The following is an 18,494-nucleotide window of genomic DNA, read 5'->3' on the forward strand; positions in this document are numbered from 1 at the left end:
AGTCACCCCAAAGTCACTAATAGCGGAGAACAAACGAAGAGATTATTGTAGGGTACCAAACCACCTCAAAGTCATTCTTTCCGATCAATCCTTTGGGCTATTCCTATAAGTGTCACAAACAGCCCTAGAGTTCGTAGTAAAGTAACACCTTAAGACACACATCAACAAAAACCCTATTGTCACCTAGATACTCCAATGTCACCTCAAGTATTTGTGGGTTTGATTATACGATATGCATCACACAATCACAGATTCGTCCATTCAAACCCACACAGAGAACTTCATAGAGTGCCCCAAAGTTTCTACCGGAGACTCAAGACGAAAACATGTGCCAACCCCTATGCATAAGTTCACAAGGTCAGTGATCCCGCAAGTTGATCACCAAGTATTTCCACAATCCACAATTACTCACTAGCATGACTCTAATATCACCATCCTCATGTCTCAAAACAATCATAAGGAATCAAACTTCTCTTAGTATTCAATGCACTTTTTATGAAAGTTTTTATTATATCCCTCTTGGATGCCCATCATATTGGGACTCATAACCTAAGAAAATTATCATGTTGTTTAAGACTCTCAAAATAATATAAGTGAACCATGAGAGTTCATCAATTTCTTCAAAATAAAACCACCGTCGTGCTCTAAAAAGATATAAGTGAATCACTAGAGCAAATGACAAACTACTCCAAAAGATATAAGTGAAGATCAATGAGTAGTTGAATAATTATGTAACTATGCGAAGACTCTCTAACATTTAAGAATTTTAGATCTTTGGATATTATTCAAACAACAAGCAAAACAAAATAAAAGAAAATGACGCTCCAAGCAAAACACATATCATGTGGTGAATAAAACTATAGCTCCAAGTAAGGTTGCCGATGAACGAAGACGAAAGAGGGAATGCCATCCGGGGCATCCCCAAGCTTAGGCTCTTGGTTCTCCTTGAATATTACCTTGGGCTGCCTTGGGAATCCCCAAGCTTAGGCTCTTGCCACTCCTTATTACATAGTCCATCGAATCTTTACCCAAAACTTGAAAACTTCACAACAGAAAACTCAACAGAAATCTTGTAAGCTCCGTTAGTATAAGAAAATAAAATCACCACTTAGGTACAGTTGTGAACTCAATGTAAATTCATATTGGTGTTATATCTACTGTATGCCAACTTCTTGATGGTGCATACCCTCCGATACTACTCATAGATTCATCAAAATGAGCAAACATCACAGAGAAAACAAAATCTGTCAAAAAAAGAATAGTCTGTAGTAATCTGGATACTTTCCATACTTTTGTAACTCCAAAAATCCTGAGAAATTAGGAAGTCCTAAGAAATTTGTTTATTAATCTTCTGCAAAACGAATCAACTTAAAATCACGCTTCTATGAATTATGAAAATTGTTTGCATGAGCCCAAAAGTTTCTGTTTTTTAGCATGATCAAATCAACTACTAACGTAAGCCATCCCAAAGGTCTTACTTGGCACTTTATTGAAACAAAAGTGTAAGTGCATCTAGTGCCCCTTAGTGATTTTGGTGTATTGAAGACTTGTAGGTTGAGGGGCTAATATGTTTGTGAGTGTACACAGGCTCTATAAGTCGATGAGGAGTTTGGTATTTAAATTGGATGTCGACCCCTAAAATGAATGTCATCAGCTGAAGACTTTGGTTCTCCTGAAGACTTTGAAAGTGATGAAATTGGTGCGACCTTGAAGACTTGGATATTCATGCGAGGATTATGAAGCGTGAAGACTTTTGTTTTCGTAGTTTCATTTTCTCTTTCTTGAGTCATAGGAAACACTGTATTGTTAAAGGGGGTCGAGGTAATACTAAGGAAACTGATTTCCACATGATGCTCATTTCAACATCCTACACCTACCCAGTCCTTTCGATTGAAGCCATTGGAAATCTCATATTAGTTCAGTCAATTTCTTCAGTAACAGAGATGAAGATCTTCTGGTCTATGAGGAATTTGTTCTGACTGAGGAGTTAGGAATTCGCTAGTGCGGATTGCCTACACAGTGAGGAACATGATAGCCCTGAGCAATTCGAACCTCAAATCCGACCGTTGCTGTCCCATGCGACAGCTGTCAAAATATCCTACAACCTAAGGGTCATATCCTTGAAGGGCATTTATGTCTTATCATGTCGGGCTGCTCCCTAGGATATAAATAGCCGCCCCTACAACCAATAGTTGGTTGGCTGCTGTAAGAGAACCTGACCCTTGTCATTTGAGAGCAACCCATCCTTCGAGGACTTTGTGCGAAAATCATCAAGTGAGGAAAACCCAAATCCCAAACCCAAACCTACAAACCGAAAGTGATTGAGCATCATTGAAGAGATTGTTCCTATGTGGAACCAATGTTTGTTACCTTTGAGGACTATGTATTCTCCAGACGGTTAGGCGTCATGGTCTGAGCATCCAAGACGAATTGTGGATCGCCGAGTGACCAAGTTTGTGAAGGTTTGGAAGTCACGTGTGAAGACTTACCACGAGTGTTTGGCGAGGTCTGTGTGATCTTAGCTCAAGGAGAATATGGTGAGGACTGTGTGTCCGGGACTGTGTGTCCTCGAGTTTAAATACTCAGCCGCTCCAACCAGACGTACAACTGTCACAACTGTTGGAACTGGTCTACCAAATCATTGTCTTCACCAAGCCTACTGGTTCTATTTCCTCAACCCTTTCATTTCCTCATTTATGTGTTAATGAACTTGATCATTACTGTTTGAAGATTTTGGCTGAAGACTTCTCTATTTCCTCAACCCTATTACTTTAGTCACATTGTCTTCAGCCTTGTTATCCTGTGTTTACGCTTTCTGTACTTTGTGTTTGTCTTTCAATTCATCATTGTCGGTGTTTTGGGAACGGGGGTCCCCAGACTTGCCTGCCTGCAGCCTGCGGCGTGTCTCAAGCAGTGGCCTAGTAGGGTCCATCTTCATCAACTCAAGCTCAAGATCCTCGCGAGGGGACAAGCCTCGCAAGGCGGACGACATGAAGCTTCCTCAGGAGCGGCCTCGCCAGGAAAGCTCGCTAGGAGGCGGAGAGATCAAGGCAATGGTACCTCTCGAGGTGCCCGTGACGCAAGCCATGACGACCGAGGCCAGGCGGGTGCCAGGCGGGCGCTGGCCTGCGCAGTGTCCTTGTTTCCTATTTGGTGCAAAGGGAGCATGCACAGGCCAAGGCATCAGGCACAGTCTACCATTTCGGTGCAACAAGACCAAGACCAGCAGAGCGGCAAGATGGAGGTCATCATGAAGCCCAGGACGGCATCATCGTCAGAGTCTTTGGCAGTCGAAGACCGATTTTAGTCAGGATAAGTGTACTAGTTGTTCCCCTTCAAAACGGCCAATTATTGGCGCCCTTCCCGCTCAATATTTGGGAAGAGGACCAGGGCCTCTCTATATATATAGGGCTAGCCACCACAGTATAGGGGAGGAAGGATCGACCCTTCCAAAGGGACAACACCACCACAAGAACATCCCTCGCGAGGTTGTTCTTCCCTTGTATTGTTCACCATTAGCCCCTGAGGCAATCCACCACACCACACACTGAAGTAGGATATTACACCACAATGGTGGCCTGAACCAGTATAAACCCCATGTCCCTCGTGTGTTCATCTTCCTAGCTTAGATTCCTTGCAAGGCTTTGGGACATGAGTTGGTAGAGGAGAGATTTTTGCGCGCACCCCAGAGTTCGAACCTCAAGGGTCTGTCGGTACCCGAAATCCGACATTTGGCATGCTAGGTAGGGGTGTGCCAGAATCTTTTCTTCCTCCGTCTTGCGTTCCATCGTCTGTCGCATCCATGGCTGACGCTCGTCGAGCCCGTGCCGAGCATCGGGCTGCTCTCGCTGCCCACGTCGCCCAGACGGCTCCCGTCGGTGGGCCTCCCCGTCGCCTGCCGCCCACGCCGCCACCGGCCTTGTGGGGAATGAGCAGCAGGCGCCTTTGCTGCATCCCTTGATGCCGCGAGAAGGATGCACCGCCACCCCATCGCTAACTCCGGCAGGCTTGTCGTCGCACGCTCGACGCGCTCCTGCGGACGTGCACGCCACGTTGCTCCTGGCGCGTGAGCTCCTGCACTACCTCCCCGTCGATGACCTCTACGAAGAGTGGCTCGCTCGCATCACCGAGCTCGTCAGCGCCGCAGGGGGCTCCCCTGCGCCGTCCCTCTCGTTGCATCGCCCTCCATCCTGCACGGGCAACGCAGCTCTGGAGGCGCCTTCGCCACCTTCTCCCCAAGAAGGCGCCCTGGATCCAAGGCGCGTGGCCCCTGGACGAGACCCACCGCGTCCAGCACCCGTGCGGCAAGAAAGGAGCTGCCAAGAAGTCCCTCGACCTCAAGAATGTGCTCGCGTGCTCCCTGCGCCAACACGCCATGACCGCGTTCCTGCTCCAGCGCACCAAGACCCCGCGTTGCTCCTTGCGGCAGTGCGCGGAGACCCCCAGGATCAAGCCCTGCGTCAGAAAAGGCCCCCAGTGGCTACCGCAGGCTGCCGCGCCTTCACCGCCAAGCTGGGAAGTGTGGCCTGGCCGGGCAAGTTCAAGTCGGATCTGCCTCCTCGCTACGACGGCACCGCCGACCCCGCGGAGTTCCTCCAGCTCTACGAGCTAGGCATCGAGGCGGCCAACAGAGACGAAAAGGTCATGGTGAACTGGTTTCCCATGGCGCTCAAGGATGGTGCCCACACCTGGCTCCTGAACATGCCTCCCAGCACGATCTCCTCGTTGGACGAGATGCGCACCCGCTTCATCGCCAACTTCCAAGGCACTCGCGACCGGCCCCCGGCCATGAGTGACTTGCGCCGCATCAAGCAGCAACCAGGAGAGACCCTGCAAAAGTACATCCAGCGCTTCAACAACGCTCGACTCAAGATCCCCAGGGTGACTGAGGAGGCCATCATCTCAGCCTTTTCCAATGGCATCCGTGACATCAAGATGAAAGAGGAGCTGGCAATCCATGAAGACATGTGCACATCTCTGGAGTTGTTCAACCTGGCGACCAAGTGTGCCAGGGCTGAGGAGGGACGCCTCTCCCTCCTCGAGCTTCCAGCTACTGATCTTGAAGAGAAGAAAGCCAAGGCCAAGGACGTGAAGCGCAAGGGAGCAGTTGTGCTCACAGCTGAACCAGACACCAAGCATGGCAGAGATCAGCCGGAGTCATCCAAGGGCAGCCGGTACTATGTGTACCACAACCTCCACACTCACAACACCAACGAATGTCAAGAGCTCAGGGCCGTGCAAGAAGGACGTGGCGGTCGACGCCCCGAGTAGTGATCGGGGCTATGGCCGAGGAGGAGGAAGAGGTGGAGGACGATGGGTAGACCGTGGCCCTCGCCAAGGGTGGCGTGACCGACCTCGCGAGGACCACTGGCAGGACCAGCCTCGCGAGGGGGCTTGGAGGAATCAGCCTCGTGAGGATCGCCCACAAGGCAACGCAAGCCTCCCTCTTCTTCCACCACCGCCAAGGAGGAATGAAGACCGGCATCAGGACGAGGGGGCTGGGGGATTCCAGGAGCCACGTGCTATCGCTTGCATCTTGGGCGGAGCTCAGGCCCCAGCCTCTCAGTGCATCTTCAAGCAGTTTGCTCGCGAGGTGAATTCTGTCCTCCCAAAGCTCGAGGCCTCGCGCCCTCTTAGGTGGTCCACATGTGCCATCGCATTCAGCTCAGCGGATCAGCTCAAGTGCGCAGCAACAGCTGGGGTCCCCCTGATGCTCTGTTCCCCAGTCATCAACAATGTGCAGGTCACCAACCCTCATCGATGGTGGCGCAGGACTCAACATTCTATCGGTCGAGACATTCAACAATCTGCAAGTGCCATACGATCAGCTTTAGCCGGCCAAGCCTTTCTCAGGAGTCACTGATGGTTCTACCACCCCGATAGGGCAGGTCCACCTCCTTGTCACCTTCGAACAGCGCAAAAACTACCGCACTGAGTTCATCGACTTCGACGTCGCCCACATTCGCCTGCCATACAACGCCATCCTCGGGTATCCGGCCCTGGCCAAGTTCATGGCGGTGACTCACCATGGCTACAATGTCCTCAAGATGCCAGGAAGCGGTGGAGTCATCACAGTCCCCTGTGAGGAGAAGGATGCAGTGTGTTCTCTCGAGCGTGCCTTCCAGGCCCGTTTCACTGTCTGATGACGAGTGGCACACAAATCAACCTGAGAAGGAATCTGCTATGTCAAAAGTGTTTATATAAACGAATTGTTTAACGCCAAGATGCCAATCGAAGACCCAGATAAAAGGAGCGGGAGCCTTCCCGAGGCAGTCCCTAAGAAGAAGAAGACATCACCTGGCCCGAGCCCTCAGGAAGTAGGCACCTCTAGTGGCACTACATCAGGATCTGCGACCGCTGAAGGGGCGCCTCCCTCTGTCGCATAGGAAGGCGCGCCCGGCACCCTCCTCGGGCAAGGCTCGGGGGCTCTCTCTTGGAGGGCCACTGACTTTGCCAAGGTCACGAGGGAGGCGCTCGGGCACCACTTTGAGGCGTGCTTCAAAGCACGTTCCCCTCAGGAAGGCATGAGGAAAGGAGGGCCCAACCCTCAGGAGTTCATCAACGAGGTCACTCATGAGCTTCAGGAGTCAAGAGTCATGCGTGGCAGCCGCCGCTTACCCGCTGTAGCTCCCCATCCAGGCGAGGATGGTTGGCTGCACGTCTGCATCGACGTGCCAGGGCTCAACCGAGTCGTGTCTCAGGAGTGCCTCTAGCCCTCGCGCGTGGGACGTTGCGAGGGTCCACCTCACAGCTACGTTTGCATGCCTCTCGGCCTGCCGAACGCGGTCACTGCTCATCAGCGCCTGATGTGGAGCATTCTAAAGGCTCAGGAGGTCAGGCACTATGCAGGCCTGGCAGAGATGGAGATGGTCCTCGAGGAGCCACCTGGGCCCCTAGAGCCTCCCGAGGCCCCCGGTCCTAGGAGCTCGTGAGGATCGGCTTCCTCACCGCAGCGTCGTCCGCTACTTCAACATTCCTTCATCTCCAACAGTATCAGGTGACACCTTTCAAGTTCCATTTTCAGCTGGGAGCGCCCCTAGGGCTGCATCATTCCCATGCCGCGTGGGTCCATCCCTGCGGCATGTATCTCTTTTGCTCATGTCTTTAGTTTACCTTGTTGGGGGCGCCCCTCGGGCTGCATTATCCCCAAGCCGCTCGGGCTTGACCTGGTGGGATGTATCTTTCCCGCATCTATCTAGGTCGTGTGCCTTACATATTTGACACGCTATGATTATTATCTGATGCCTACCACGGCCCCTTTTTTTTCCTTCATGCTAATCGCTTGCACGTTAAAAGGGGGGCACCTGAGCATCGCAACTCACGGGCTCTTACTGGCCCTCCAGCCCTCACCTCCTGGCCTTGACCACGGCATCGTGACCTGGCATACCAGCTACGGCTGAGCTCGCTCGAGGGCCAGGACCTGAGGACGTAGAGCATTGGCATCTAACCAATCTTGCTGGAGCACACTACAAACAAAGGCCTAGAGCCAGGCGTATCCCGCCTTGAGGTAGGGCCCCGTGAGTCCCGCGCTGGCTCAAGGGTGCCCAGATACACCTCGTCAAGCCCTACCGTGCTAGCCACGTGTCAGGGAGGGGTTGTACATGCCCCGGGGGCTCCTCCCGGAGGGCCCCCCCTCCCACGCACCAGTGGAAGCATGATGCTCTGCGCTGGCTGACGACGCTGCCGAGGAGCGGCTATGCCCGTATACATATGGAAGCGCTATGCTCCGCGCTGGTGATAAACAACTGAGGGCGGCCCATGGCCGCATCAACCTCAGGGAGCCCATAGCTCAGTGTCCGGCCCTATCGTAACGCCTCCCCTCGGGAGCGCCACGCGAGGGGGCTGGACACAGGGGCAGCGTCCGAGCCACGCCCGTGCGCACGCCACCCAGCTAGGTCCCTTGGACCTGGTTCGTCGCGCGCCCCTCCCCGAGCGGAGCCAAGGTACGAAGACCGTTTGACGTCAAGCGGGACTACTGAGCATCGCGACTCAGGAGCCTAACTGGTCACGTAGCCCCTCACCCCTTGGTTCCATCCTGGTTTCTGGTCGGGGCTAACGGCGACTGAGGTATGCGCGGGGCCGGGCCCTGCCAATGTAGAACGACAAATCCACTCCTACTCCTCCCTTCCCTATTTGTTGTTCGCGCGTCAAGGGGGACTCCTGAGCATCGCGACTCAGGAGCCTAACTGGTCACATAGCCCCTCACTCCTTGGTTCCGTCCTAGTTTCTGGTCGGGGCTAACGGCGGCTGAGGTATGCGTGGGACCGGGCCCTACCGACGTAGAACACAAGCAAATAGGAAGGAAAAATGCAAATTCTAGGGAATTCAAAAGCAAATATTACAGGCCGTAGATTGTTTTCACAATGCCAAACACAAGTTTAAACGCCTCCACGAGGCATGATGCATGTTGCAGGAATTAAAACAGGATAGAAGCCGCGAAGAGATCACTTTTTGGCGGCGCCATCGCTTGTGGTGGGGTCGCGCTGGGCAGCTCCACCTCCCGAAGCCGCGAACCTGGAAGCATCACGCCTGGGCCTGGTGCTGAAGGCGCGGAACTTTGCCAGCAAGGCCTCTGCTCGGCCCTTCACAGCCTCAGCAGCACCGGCGGCACGCTCGCCGCTCGCTTGTTCCAGCAGGCTGTCGAGGTCGACGTTGGGGTCGCAAAGGTAGACGTGGCTGAGGACACGCGTCTGCGCCACAGAAGAAAGGACACGGGCCTCAGCCTCAGCCGTGGGACCGACGCCGTCTACGACATCTTCAAGTGCACGGACCAAGAAGGGAAGCATCTCGGCGGGGCCGTCCTTTGCGCCAGCCAGCGGCTTCTCTAAGCCGCCATCATAAAGCGTCTTCAGCGTGGCGCGAGCTTCCTCCTCCAGCTTCGCGAAGGCCACCAGATCCTTAGCCAAGACCTTCGCCTTGCCGTCCAGCTCAATCCTCTCCTCCTTCAGCGCCTGCTCCAGCGTCTCCAACCGGCCACGACGGTCGTCGAGCTCAGCGTCCCGATCCCTGGCGGCAGCTACTTGAGTCTTCATCTCCTTCTCCTTCTCCTGGCGGTCGCGGAGCTCCTTGGCAAGCTCGTCGCGCAGGCCTTGCAGCTTGTCCTCCAGCGTCTTGCAGCGGCTCCGGGCATTCACAGCGTCACCCAAGGCAGCATCGCGAGCGGCCTTGGCCTGGGAGGTGGCTTGCTTCTCCTCATCGAAGGCCAACACAGCCTGGCTCAGCGCCGCTTGGACGGAGGCGTCAGAGCGGACCCAGCCAGAGGCTAGCTCCAAGCGCCCGGCCACCAGGCGGGGGTTGGTGCCCTGGAGATCTTCTCGTAGTCGGCTCAGCTCGGCAGTGGCACGGTCCAAGATGGTGGAAGGAGTGAGGCAAGCGGTAGTCGGCACAGTAGGAGGAGAAGACGGCAGCGTGATCACAACATCAAGCGTCAGGGCCTTCTGAGCCTCGGCGGCCTTGGCAATAGTGTTAAGAGTGTCCGCCCCGGGAGTTGCCAGGGCCGTGGGGGCTGGATCCACGCTAGTGCGCCCCACCTGGCCTCGCGAGGACGACTGGGCAGGGGAGGCACGAGCCTCGCTGCCTCTTTTCCCCGCAGATGAAGGCGCAACCCCGGCAGGCGAACTTGCCCCAAGAAGGGCCACCGAGGCCCCTTTCAACCTTTTTGTTGCAGGCGCCGGCCTAGCCCAAAGGATGCAGACGTCAAGCCTTGGCAACAGAAACGGGATGCAAAGCAGAAGTCGAGCATTTACTGGTCGTCATTCGCAGGCTCAAGCAGCCTCCGGCTAAACTTGAAGCCTGAAAACCTACTGCAGGGATCAGCCTCGGGAGGTCCGAAAGCAGAGGGCGCATCAGAAGGGCTGGAGCTGGCTTCAGGCAGCCCCAGGACCTGAGTAGACCCTCGGGAGATCAGCCCCGTCCTGTCCTTCCTCAGGACCAAGGGCGGGTCCTCTCTGCCTCGCCTGGCACCGGCCTCGTCGTCGTCCGGCATGGAGCAAAGGGCGCGAGACCTGCGCCAAGGGAAGGACTCCCCCGACCCCTCGACAGTCGCCTCAGCGTCAGGCTCTTCTTCCTCCTCCCCCCCTGCTGGAGTTGTCGAAGGACAAGTACACCGTTGCCATCGCCACCAGATCCTCGAGAGCTTCCACCGGCACCAGCCCCTCCCCGTTGAAGGTGGGCACGGCGTTCACTACCTGCTCCCAGTCATCATGAAGGAATAGAGGGACAAGAGCGCCCTCCGGGCTCACCACATCTTCCCCAACCAAGGAACGGAGGGCCGCGGCCAGATCTTCGTCGGCCAGGGCCTCAGAGCTCAGGCGGAGAGCGGCATCTGCTTCCCCGAGCCTCCATAACGGGAGCGAGTGCGCCCGAAGTGGAGCCACCTGGTGCTCCAGGAACTCCCTCAGGAGCATGGCCCCGGTCAGCTTCGCCGCCCCCAAGTTGCCTGGCCTCAGGTCCACGTTCATCCTCTTCAGCACCACCTTCGCCCAGGGGTCGTCAAGCTCCATGCGAGACCATGCATCGACGGCCTTGGGCTGCCCCGTAGCCATCACCAGTCGAGGGTGGATGAGCCTGACGTCCACCATGACCCACTTGCTCCGGAAGCCGTCGATCCTCTTCCCGGTCTTCGATATGGCATTGGATTTGGAGTATGCGACAAAGCTCGCACATGCGGTGATGTGGGCACCAGAAACTCGGAGGTAGAAGTAATGGCGCAGCAGGGCCACTCAGGGCATCACACCAACGTGAGCCTCACAATAGTAGGCGAAAATCGCCAGGAGAAGAACAGAGTTGGGGTGGAGAGGCAGGGCTTGCAAGTTGTACTGGCGAAGAACAGCAAGAAAGAACTCAGAAAAAGGAGGCACCAGACCGGCAATGATGGCGCTCACAAAGAGCGGGTAGAAGGTGCTCCCCTTGCCTTCCGGCTGGGCGGAGCCGGGCTTGAGTGCAGTCGCCCCCTCCTTGCCTTGCGCCACCGTCATCAGGCACGTGAAGGCGAGATTCTTCTCTGACATATTCGGGGGATCCAGAGCCGGTGAGTACCAGGCCCCGGCCGGGGTCTTGCGAGGTGCCATTGCTCGCCGGAGGTGAGAGATTGAGGCAGATCTGGAGGATTTTGGAAGCAAGAAGGAGGAGAGCGAGAAAGGGGATCTGGAGCAAGACAGACGGGAAAAAAGAAAGTAAGCCTGACCCAGGCCAACCCTTTTGTTAGTCGGGCGGTTGCCGAGGCGTCGTGGGGAAGCGGAGACGCCCACGTCCAATCAACCACCACGCAGCGCCCAAGGCCGCAGGCTGTTGGGGCCCGCGGCGCTTCGCACTTGCCCCTTCGCTTCTCTGCTAAGCCAAGTCCGGGCGCGCCTTGGGCCCGGGGGCTACTGTCGGCGTTCTGGGAATGGGGGTCCCCAGAATTGCTTGCCTGCAGCCTGTGGCGTGCCTCAAGCAGTGGCCCAGTACGGCCCATCTTCATCAACTCAAGCTCAAGACCCTCACGAGGGGCCAAGCCTCGCGGGGCGGACGACAGGAAGCTTCCCCAGGAGCGGCCTCGCTAGGCAAGCTCGTGAGGAGGCAGAGAGATCAAGGCAAGGGTACCTCGCGAGGTGCCCGTGACGCAAGCCATGACGACCGAGGCCAGGCGGGCGCCGGCCTGCGCAGTGTCCTTGTTTCCTCTTTGGTGCAAAGGGAGCATGCACAGGCCAAGGCATCAGGCAAAGGCTACCGTTTCGGTGCAACAAGACAAAGACCAGCAAAGCGGCAGCATGGAGGTCACCGTGGAGCCCAGGACGGCGTCATCGTCAGAGTCTTTGGCAGTCAAAGACCGACTTTAGTCCGGATAAGTGTACTAGATGTTCCCCTTCAAAATGGCCAATTGTTGGCGCCCTTCCCGCGCAATATTTGGGAAGAGGACCCGGGCCTCTTTATATATATAGGGCTAGCCACCAGAGTATAGGGGAGGACGAATCGACCCTTCCAAAGGGACAACACCACCACAAGAACATCCCTCGCGAGGTTGTTCTTCTCTTGTATTGTTCACCATCAGCCCCTGAGGCAATCCACCACACCACACACTGGAGTAGGGTATTACACCACAATGATGGCCTGAACTAGTATAAACCCCGTGTCCCTCGTGTGTTTATCTTCCTAGATTAGATTCCTTGCGAGGCTTTGGGACGTGAGTTGGTAGAGGAGAGATCTTCGCGCGCACCCCAGAGTTCGAACCTCAAGGGTCTGCCGGAACCCGAAATCTGACAATCATGATGACTATGCTATTGCTCTATGATGCTTATACCTTAGTACTTATTCCGCTGCTAGTTGTTTGTGACTTAGGAATTTCCTCACCCTGAAATTCGTGAGTGATGAATTTGTAAAAATCGCCTATTCCGCCCTCTCTAGTCGACTTAACGCACTTTCAGTTGGTATAAGAGCAAGGTACTCCCTTGTTCTGTGTGATTTTGATTTAACCACTTGGAGTTTTAGTTATGTCGACTGCAGGTATGATCAAGGTCTCGGCTGGGTGTCCTACCTTTGATGGGACGGACTACCCCTACTAGAAGAACAAGATGTGCATGCATATTGAGGCAATTGATAATGATCTCTGGTATGTTGTGGAAAATGGTGTTCCCTCAGTCACTCCATCTGTGAATGCTGCTGATGTGAAGAGATTCAAGCAACTTGATTCTCAAGCGAAGAATATCATATGTGGCCATCTGAGCAAAAGATAGTATGGCAGAGTGACTGCCCTAGAAACTGCCAAGCTGATTTGGGACAGGCTGTCCAAGGTCAACGAAGGAGTCTCAACTCAACATGACTCCCGAGTTGATGTTCTTCGCAATCTCTTCAACCGCTTCAAATACTCAACAACGAATTTTTTTAGCAAACCTTTGATTGCCTCACTGACATCTCAAATGAGCTTCACGCGCTTGGTGCCACTGACATCACCGACCATGAGGTGGTGAAGAAATTGCTGAGATCACTTGATTCCTCATTCGATACTCTTGCACTGATTATTCAAGAGCGAGCTGATTACAAGTCACTAGATCCTGCTGATATCCTCGGGAGGCTAAACACTCATGAGTTCCAACTTGCTGAGAAGAGAGACCTCCATGGACCGAGCTAAGGCAGTCTCCGAATCTAAAGCTGAAGATTATGGTAGCAGCCTTGGTGATCCTGAAGAACTGAGCCAGGATCTAGCAATGCTCGTGAAGAAATTCCAGAAGTTCTCTCACCGCGGTCGCTTTGGAAAGTCTTCAAGAAATGATGATTCCTTGTCTCGTGACTACAAAAGGAGAAGTTGCCACAAATGCAAGAAACCTGGTCACAAAAAGAGAACATGTCTGATTGTCCTCTGTGGCAAAAGGAATCAAAGAAGAAGATGTACAAAGATGACGATTCTGATGACTCAAAGAAGAAGAAGAAATCCTCAAAGTCTTCATCATCAAAATCTTCAAAGTCTTCATCTCACAAGAAGAGCAGTTCCAAGAAGGCCCGGGCATTCATTGGCAAGGAAATGGACTCTGAAGCTAAATCTGAGGATAATGTGGAAGAGGAGGAATCTGAGGAGTCAGACTCTGGTGTGGCGGGCATAGCCCTCGCTACTTCTTACGTTGACAGCAAGTCCATCTTCAACACTGAAGAAAATGATCTCACCAACTCTGGTGACAAGAGCATCGATGATTATGCTCCCACCTACTGCTTCATGGAAAAAGGTGCCAAGGTACTCAAACATTCCCCCTGTGACTCTAGTGAGGATGAATCTGATGACAATCTCAAGCCTAGTTATTCCAAACTTGCTAAAATTGTTGTTAAACAACATAAGGCTTTAGAAAAGATTCAAAATCAACTAGACAGAAGCGATGACCTGTTGGGTGAGGAATTGAATCGAACCAAGACTCTGACAGATAATCTTCAAAGACTTCAAACTAGGTTTGACAACCTTCAAAATCATCATAACACTCTCTTAACTGATCATGAGAAGCTTTCTTATGAATTTTTTCAGAGAAAGCAAGATCTTGAAAAGTTAAAAGAAAGTTATGAAGATCTTCAGAAGGAAAATGATTCATTGCTTGCTCAACAGATTAGTTCCGCTCAGGAAGAATTTATTCCACCATGTCTAAAATGCATTGAGCGTGAATCTGCTAATTCATCACCTGAATATTCAAATGCTTCTATTGCTGCAAATTTTTCAACTGTCTCTGTGGTCACAAATTCCTCATCTGAGGATACCACAAGTATCACTGACGATAATGTAGGGCTGAAGGAATTGTATGTGACAGGCATTTTCAAAAGCCTCAAAGGGCATCAGACTCTATGTGATGTGCTCAAAAAGCAGATCTTGAACAGGAACCCTAGGATAGAGGGTATTGCCTTTGAGAGGAAACTCAATGCTGATGGGACCTACTGGAAACCTGAGCAGTATCTCAAAACATCATGGGTTGCTGCGAAAGGACCTCCTGTAGATCCATGCACTCTATCTGGTTTTACTTGTGATTCTTTATATTCCTCTGATAAGTCATTTGACTCGAACTATAAACTGTTTAAGAATCAGAATGGTGAAGTATTTGCTAGATATGTTGGAACTAACTGCAGGAACGACCCCCCTATGAAGAAAATCTGGGTTCCCAAAAGGTACCTTGAAAAGATTCAGGTCAATGTCATAATGACACCACCCATGAAGAAAAGGAACCCCAGATCAAATTCTTCATATGAACGAAATTCTTCATATGGATCAAATTCTTCACATGGATCAAAATCCTCATATGAACATCATCGTGCTAACACTTCTGTTTTGCAGGGAAAGTCTAAAGGCTATAAATATGTGCACTATTCTACAAACCATTATGTTCATAAGTCCTCGAAGAATTTCTCTGCTTATTCATATGCTTATCCTAACCACTCTTCCGTGGAACGAAGTACACTGGCTTCAATGCTATCTTTTTCTTATGGAGCTCGTAGAATGATGAATTCTTTACCACCCCTCCACATGTGGGTGGTGAAGATAAAGAACTAATCTGTTATGCAGGGTCAAGTCTCCAGACGAACTTAATCGTCTGAAGAATTTGATGGAGACCTGAATGTGCTTGAATGGACGCAAGCTAATCATGAATAAATGAATCATTCATTTCTCACGTCCTCATATTACTATTGCTGTTGATGAAATTGATATAATATTCTTCACTGATGAAGTATATGGGTTTGTAAGTTGCACTAATTCATCTACAGGATGAAAAACCTAAAGCTACTGAGTGGGTCCTCGACAGTGGATGCACAAACCACATGACCGGTGACAGGAACTTGTTGATGGACACTGATTTGTCTCCATCGCATCTGAAGCATATCACCTATGCTGACAAAGGCAAAAGCAAGGTATTGGGACTAGGTAAGGTTGCAATCTCAAAGGATAGACACATGGACAAATTCATGATTGTCGAGTCCATAGGATTCAACCTCATGTTTGTCTCAATGCTTTGAGATCTTGATATGGTTCTCGTCTTTGGCAAATATCGTTGCATTGTGCTGATGGAATCTGACAATTCCAAAGTCTTCGATGGCTTTAGGAAAGGAAACTTGTATATTGTTGATTTCTCTGCAGGACCACAGCCTACCACATGTCTACTTGCAAAAGCTTCAGAATGCTGGCTATGTCATCGACGACTCGGTCATGCCGGGATAAGGAACTTACATACACTCACGAAGAAGAAGCATGTCGTTGGCATCGTGGGTGTCAAACTCCTCAAATATCATCTTTGTGGGGCTTGTGAGGCTGGAAAGATCACCAGAGCCAAGCATCCCTCGAAGACTATCATGACCACATCTCGTCCCTTTGAATTACTACACATGGATCTCTTTGGCCCTACTCACTATGCCATGTTCTGTAGTTCTGCATCGTTATATGGCTTTGTAATTGTTGATGACTATTCTCGTTACACATGGGTGCATATCATCACTTACAAAAATGAAGTGCAGGAAGTCTTGAGACGATTTTCCTCAAGAGCTTCTACTAACTTCGATGTGAAGATGAAGCATATCAGGAGTGACAATGGAACCGAGTTCAACAACACTGGTCTTGATGAATATCTTGATATACTTGGTATTACTCACGAGTTGTCTGCTCCCTATACTCCTCAGCAGAATAGCGCCGTGGAGCGCAAGAAAAGAACTCTTGTTGAGATGGCTCGCACCATGCTTGATGAATAAAAGACACCTCAGTGCTTTTGGCCTGAAGCCATCTGTGTGCCACATCATCAACAGGGTATATCTTCAAAAATTCTTCAAAATGACCTCATATGAACTCCTCGCTGACAAGAAACCCAATGTAAGATATTTCAAAGTCTTCGGTGCTAAATACTAGATTAGAGATCCTCACGATCACTCTCAATTTGCACCCAAAGCACATGAAGGTTTTATGCTTGGCTACGGAAAGGACTCGCACACCTACAGAGTCTTCAACATCAATCATCACAAGATTGTTGAAACTGTAGATGTGCAGTTCGATGAAACTAATGGCTCGCAAAGAGAGCACCTACCTCCTGTGCTAGATGAAATGTCACCTGAGGAATCCATCATGTTCAAAGCTACTGAGGATATCATCCCTACTGAAGAATCTGCTGAAGAAGTCATTCCGGATCGTCATGAAAATCACACTGGTGCTACTGAAGAATCTGCCTCTGGAAAAATTGCGGGGCCTAAGCAAAGTCATTAACCTGCACATCCTCGCGTTGCAAACGAAGTGTAGATCAAGAAAATCATCAGCAATAGCAACACACTAGGTCCTCTCACGTGCTCAAAAGCTTCACACTTATCTAACTTTTGTGGTCATTTTGCATTTGTCTCTATCACAGAGCCCACCAAAGTTGATGAAGCATTCATGGAATCTAACTGGATTCAAGCCATGCAAGATGAATTGCATCAATTCGAGCTCAACAATGTGTGGGAGCTTGCCAAACGACTAGACCCACGCAAGCACAACATCATCAGTACCAAATGGATCTACCGCAACAAACAAGATGATAATGGCCTTGTGGTGAGGAATAAGGCTCGTCATGTAGCTCAAGGATACACACAGGTTGAAGGAATTGATTTTGATGAAACTTTTGCACATGTTGCTAGAGTTGAGGCTATTCGCATATTGCTTGCTTACACTAACCATCATAATATCATCTCACATCAAATGGATGTGAAAAGTGCATTCCTCAATGGTAAGCTTGAGGAAGAAGTATATGTTGCTCAACCACTAGGTTTTGAGGATCCAAAATTCCCAGATCACGTCTACAGACTCAACAAGGTCCTCTATGGCCTCAAGCAAGCACCTAGGGCATGGTATGACACACTGAAGGAATTCTTCATGAAGAAAGGCTTCAAACCCGGTTCACTTGATCCAACTCTTTTCACCAAAGCATATGATGATGAATTATTCGTGTGCCAAATATATGTTGATGATATTATCTTTGGCTATACTAACCCATGTTACAGTGACGAATTTGCCTATATGATGAGTAAAGAATATAAAATGTCTATGATGGGAGAATTGAAATTCTTTTTAGGTCTTCAAATTCATCAACAATACAATGGCATATTCATATCTCAGGAAAAATACCTCAAGGATGTATTGAGGAAATTCGGCATGCAAGAATGCAAAGGCGTCAAAATCCCAATGCCCACAAATGGCCATCTATGCACTGATGAAAATGGTAAAGACTTTGATCAAAAGTTATAGCGCTCCATGATTAGCTCCTTATTGTACCTATGTGCATCTAGGCCGGATATTATGCTTAGTGTTTGCATGTGTGCCCGATTTCAAGCTACACCAAAGGAATCACACCATAAGGCTGTGAAGCATATTCTTCGATATCTAGCAAACACACCAACACTTGAAATATGGTATCCCAAGGGCTCTTCCTTTGATCTCATTGGATATTCACACTCTGACTATGCTGGTGATCGGGTGGACCGCAAGTCAATGTCAGGCACATGTTATTTCCTGGACGACCCTTGGTATGTTGGTCCTCGAAGAAGCAGAACTGTGTATCACTCTCTACTGCTGAAGCTGAGTACATTGCTGCTGGATCCTGCTGTGCTCAATTACTATGGATGAAGCAAACCCTCAAGAACTATGGCATCAATGTGAAGAATGTGCCACTCGACTACGACAATGAGAGTGCTATCAAGATTGCTCACAACCCAGTTCAGCACTCGGAGAGAAAGGAATTCTAGATTCGTCATCATTTTCTTTGTGACCATGTGTAGAAGGGAGACATCTCGATCGACCACGCAAATACTAAAGACCAGTTGGCCGATATCTTCACAAAGCCCTTAGATGAGAAGAGATTTAGAAAGTTGTGGTGTGAGCTCAATATCCTGGAATCTTTGAACGTTCTTTGAAAAGGACACACGTCCTAACACTTATGCAAACTTGATGACTTAGATGTGCAACAGACGAAGTAACCTTTTTCTTTAATCAATGACGACTAACCTTCTAAGTGTGAAGAAATTAATGAAGAATTTGA

Source organism: Triticum aestivum, chromosome 4B (assembly GCF_018294505.1).
Source record: "Triticum aestivum cultivar Chinese Spring chromosome 4B, IWGSC CS RefSeq v2.1, whole genome shotgun sequence".
In the NCBI taxonomy this organism is placed as follows: Eukaryota; Viridiplantae; Streptophyta; class Magnoliopsida; order Poales; family Poaceae; genus Triticum; species Triticum aestivum.